We start from the raw sequence: 5,358 nt of genomic DNA, 5'->3' as shown, positions 1-5,358 counted from the left end.
TGTTAGGAGGAAGCAATAAATGAGACCTGGAAACTTGTAAGAATTGTTGAAGACTGATGCAACACAAACAAAGATCATCATAAAAACCTTATTTTTTTAAGAGCATCCAGATGAGGACACAATTTTAAACAGTTGTCAGATATATACGGCACGCACAAAATTTTCTTATACTTTGACTGTTTCAACAACTAACTTTAAAAACTGAAATCCTTTCCTATTTTAGGCTATCCTATTACATTGTTGTTCCACAGAAGTAGATTATTGGACTGGAAACTGGATTATCCAAGAGGAAAAATATTCAGTTGCAAGACTTATGCAACCCCCACCCTTTTCCTTGTTCCTAAAGAATGAAAAAAAATCAAGAACACAGAGACCTTGTTCCAGGCCCATTACCATCAAAAAGTCTGGAAAAGAATGCAAACCAATGTTTCTTTTTCTAAGGGTGAAATTCTAGATGACTTCAATGAAATTGCTTTTGCCACCCCACTGAACACTGTAGCCCTTGAAAGCTACCAGGAAAAATTGTAGTCAGGCTAATGTACAATGAATAAGAGGAAAATATCTTGTGTTTATTCCTGCACCAACAGGAAGAAAAGTTTAAAAAAGGTGGCTGTGCTCTATGAAAGTGTCCACAGCTAACTGAGGGGAGGAGGAAAAAGATCAAACTTGAGCAGAAAAGTTAGGCAGTTTTTTTTAACCTAGGTAAAATAAACCACCACTTAACACTCCCATTGCTTCTGAAGCCTCACTTTGAGCTTTTAAGATGAAAAAAGCCAGTGATGTCTTTTTTCAGACAAGATCCATTTTCTTCTTTCATTCAGCCTTCTAATGTCCTCAATTTACATGTATAAATTTTAGGCTGTATGCAGGATGTGGGAATGAGATCAATTGGATGAGTAAGCTTCATGTGACTGCCTGCTACAGACTATATGAGGAAAACACTGCTGGAGTGTGTTTAAAAGAAATGTTGTGGGAATAAGGTGTTCATTGTAGGGAAGATTTGAGCCCTGAAGTGGAGTTAGGTAAAGTTCCCCGTAAGAAAATACATCCTCATGTAGCTTACTGCAAGATGAAGATATATTTTTCATTTGTTCTGCTCTTGTTTTGGATCATTTTGTGGTAATACAGCTGAGCATACAGCCTAGAGCACTTGGGCTAAAGGGCTTCCCTTCAGAAGTAATAGCAAATGCATATGATTGCTATTTGATGTCACAAATAATAAAAATACTATTTACCTTTTCTCTGGTTCTTCTCCACCTTTATGGCACTCCATCCTATCAGGGTGTTTTCCTGAACTCTTGCAGAATTATACAGAGCACTGAGCCAACCACTCAGTGAAAAAGCACTGCTCCTGAAGACAAGCAAGACAAGCAACTGCAAGAACATCTTGGAGTTTGAAAGATTTTTTTTTTTTGGTCCTCTCCAGGCAGAACTGTTTAAACATATGATCTGACAATACCCCAAAGGCTTAAAGAATATGGGAAAATCACCTATTCTAAAGTAACCCTTACCTTACTTAATGAAACTTTATCCTGCTACAGCCTAGGCAGAATAGGGCCCAGTGCCCCTGGTATCTTGCAAACCACATTTTCTTCTAGAAGAATGATTCTCTTTATCCTTTTTTTTCCTGAGAAGAGTAGCACAGCCTCAAATAGTCTCTTCAGAGCTCAGTAATTAATTCACAACAACATGATGGCAGTTTCCATCCACTGGAATTAAACATGTTTTTCAATTAAAATGGCATCATCTCAAAAGTGTCTTAAAGTAAATGCTAAATGGTACTTGATCACATAAAAATAGTTTACGATAGGCCAGTAAAACAGATGGACCATACTGGACCATAACAGGCAGTATAGTGTAGTGCTGAATTAAATGCAGTGAAAACACTTACAAAGAGAGATTTAACTTATAAAACACACCTTAAATTCTGTATTGGCTTGTGGCATTTTCTGCCTCAGACCTTACACATAATTTTCTAATTTACCTTTTGCAAAATACTCCAGCAAGTACAGACACAGTTCCTGTTAAGTATACAAAGTTGATTTCATATTATTAACAACTTGCAAAAAAAGGAGAAAGATCCATGCAGAAGACAAGAGCAGTAATGACAAAACCAATGACTCAATAAAACATTGCTTAACTATTTTTCAAAAAACTACACAAACCTTAGTATTCTACCCTTCCAAGAAGAATTAGAGGAGGCATAATTGTTTAAGAAACATTTGAGCATGAAGAGGATAACTGTTGATTGAAAAGATTGTTGTAAACTTGTTCCAAGCATTAGGAAGAAATATGAAATAAATTAGAGAACAGGTTCCAGTACAGCTACAGGTATGAAAATATTCATTAAAAATGCATACTAAAATAAAAAGACACAATATAATTATTTCAGAGGAAGAAGACAGAATTTATTTACAGAAAAACCACTGGCAACAAGGTGAGAGATGACCCTGGAACAGGAAAATGGTAACACCAAAATAAACCCTTGTGTGCATATGTAAAACACAGATCTGTAGCTCAGTCACTAATGAAAATGATATGTGATGCCTGCAACATTGAGGAAAAATATTTAATGCAATTACCTTTGAACATTTGGATGTCTCCTAACTATGTTAAGACTTTTCTTTTGGCAGGTAGCTATCCACAAATGTGTTTTACCCTGGAATGGACATGTGCAAACCCCCAATGCCCTGGATGTGCTGAAGGATCTGGATAAGTTCCACCTCCTTTCCCTCCCAGCTTGGTGTTTTGTGTCACATCCTGAACGAACCTCCTTCAACCCCTCTCCGGCAAGTTTAGCATCTCTGCAGCTCTCCATCAACTCTCCAGTGTAACAATCTATTGACCGATAATACCAAAGTGTACTCATAAACCCAGAGAAACATTCCTGTGCATCATGCCTAGCACATATCCTGCACTGCCATATGGCAGCAGGAAATCATTTGCCCTGGCAGCATTGTTTTGTACCATTTATTCTAATTTTAACATTTGTCTGCTACCTCATTTAGGGCTTCCTGTGCTGCACCTGTGTCACTCTCTGCCTGAACTGTGTGTGGAAGGCTCTGTTAAGATACACTGCTAAAGAATCCTAAAATATGCTATAATTAAAGCTCACAGACCACACTTACTCCAGGAGAGAAAAAAAAAAAAAAAGGAACAGAAGAAATCAATATAAATCCTAAGAGACTTCTAAAGATTAGTAGTGAAAAACAAATCTGTGCTGAAGAAAGGGCAGAGGCAAACATGAAAAGCAGAGTTCAGGGAAAGCAAAAATATCAAAATGAGGTCATAATCCCACTTTGGGATACACAGATGCCTTTGCTTGACTAGCTTTGCAAAGAAGTAATGCAGGGATCAAGGACTGACTTGACACTATGCAAAACAATGAGCAGAATGCTTTTTATAAGTGTACAATAACAAGATGCACGAACACAAAATTAGATTTTTAATTGCCATGTTAACACACTGACTTTCAACATGTTTTTACCCCTAAATTTCTAGTAATTATCTCTCAATGAATAGATAACAAAGAACTATGCAAAAAAGTAGAGCCACAATACTGTATGAATCTTAGACCAATGGATCTGATATTCAATTCCCTTTAAAATAATCACAAATTCTAGGGAAATTTTAAGAAAACAAGAGACAAAAATGGCATCCATTAAAAACTAAAAAGCATCCAGCTAAAACATCCTAATGCTTCAAGAAAAAAACATTTTATATAAATCCTGTAGTAAGTAACTCCATTTTGTGAACATGACTCTACAAATTACTGAAAAAATGTGGCTATCTGTTGATCTATCTAGCTATTTGTATATATGTAAGACAAAAGTCTGTAAAATTCAATGAAAATCTTGCCAAAGAATCACCAAATCAAAAAGCTATTGGAAAACATTGGAGAGTGAACCTGCTAAAATCGCTTTGTTAGTGGGGTTTTTACACTGGCAATATAATAGAAGAAACAGTAGCAAAAAGTAATTTGAGGAAAATGTATCCATTTTTTAAAATGGGGTACAAGAACAACAAAATGTCGTATTTAAGGCAGTGAGCTAATTTGATACAGTGCCTTGTATTCCACACAGTCATTTTGCAATCTGGATGACCTAAAGTAGATGCAGAAAGGGAACTCAACAGGGAAATAATTTTATTTAATATTGCAGAAGTTACCGCTGAAAAATGGAACATGCTCTGAGGCACAGAAGCACTTTTGCCTTCCTAGAAGACTATCAGAAAGAGATAAAGGAAGAGAAAAAATACAAGTTGTATCCATCAGCATGTGCCAAGGATTGATGTTGGGTGTGGTAGCACCTAAAATATCATCGCTAACCTAGAAATGAACTGTGTTAATGAAATCTACATGTTTATCCGGGAAAAAAAATCATAACAGTGGAATATAAAAGGTATTTGAGCAACTAGAAATATGAGCATTTGTGGATACGGAATTACTATCTCAAATAACAAAAGGAAATACCACTCCCTGGCCAACATAATAGATTAGATTAAAATCAGAGGGAACACAACTTTGGGGCAGTGACTCTGGGGCAGGTGACAGATAAATTAATAATCACGTAGGATCTTTGTAGGCTGCATGGAAGCCAAACGCAACTCTGAGGTGGATGTACACTTGTGTGGCATTTGGCTCACAAATCACTTCTATGCCAGTGCTATTCCATGGGCATCTCAAGGAAAGCCAACGTGCACAGCCAGATATCCTGGAATGAGAACTGGAAAACAATTCCTGGAAAAAACAAGCGCCGCCGCGCTCATTTTAACGGGCTGTTAACTCCAAACCCGAGCACCTGAGGGGCACCCGCTGCGCCCTTTAGACGGAGGACGCCCGTGCCCTCGAACCGTGAGCAGGCGGGGAGGGAGCAGCGGGATTGTGACAGCCCCCTTAACTGGCCGCGATTCCCCCCGCACCTTCAGCAGGACGCGGAGATACGAGCCCCGCTCCCGCTCCCGCCCCATCGCCTCAGGCGCCCCCGCGGACCCTCAGGCGCCCCCAGACCCCGCGCACCTTCCCGCGCGCACACCGCGCACGCGCGCCGGCCGAGGGCGCGGTCAACTCCTCCAATCGCCTCTCCCTCTCACACCCTCCCCTGGCTCGGGAATATCCGGGACACCGCTCTGGCAGAGCGTCCCGGCTGCTGCCACACTGCGCAGGCGCGGTGGTGCCGGGCTGGGGAGGGGAGCGTGAAGGAGGAGCGGGAAGCGGGGGAAGTAAAAGTTGCCGTGAGGGCGGGGCCACGCCCGGAGTCGCCGCCGGGAGGGGGCGGGAGAGGAGCTGCGTGTGGAGCCGTCGGTGAGCCGTCGGTGAGCCGGGGGTCTGCGGAAACTGAGGCGGGGGTGGGATAGAGG

The 5,358-nt window shown here is 40.6% G+C and overlaps 1 protein-coding gene across 2 annotated transcripts in view; it reads left to right on the top strand.

Annotated features, from left to right (window-relative positions):
• Positions 1-5,221: 5,221 nt before the first annotated feature.
• Positions 5,222-5,358, top strand: part of USP53 (ubiquitin specific peptidase 53) — a 28,803-nt gene continuing 28,666 nt past the window's right edge. For both annotated transcript variants that reach the window (XM_053975414.1, XM_053975412.1), the window contains exon 1: positions 5,222-5,302. The gene's annotated coding sequence lies outside the window, so the exon portion shown is untranslated. The remainder of the gene's footprint in view (positions 5,303-5,358) is intronic.

This window comes from Vidua macroura, chromosome 4 (genome assembly GCF_024509145.1).
Source record: "Vidua macroura isolate BioBank_ID:100142 chromosome 4, ASM2450914v1, whole genome shotgun sequence".
NCBI lineage: Eukaryota > Metazoa > Chordata > Aves > Passeriformes > Viduidae > Vidua > Vidua macroura.
Note: the sequence above shows the minus strand (reverse complement) of the source record. Positions and strands in the feature narration are given on the sequence as shown.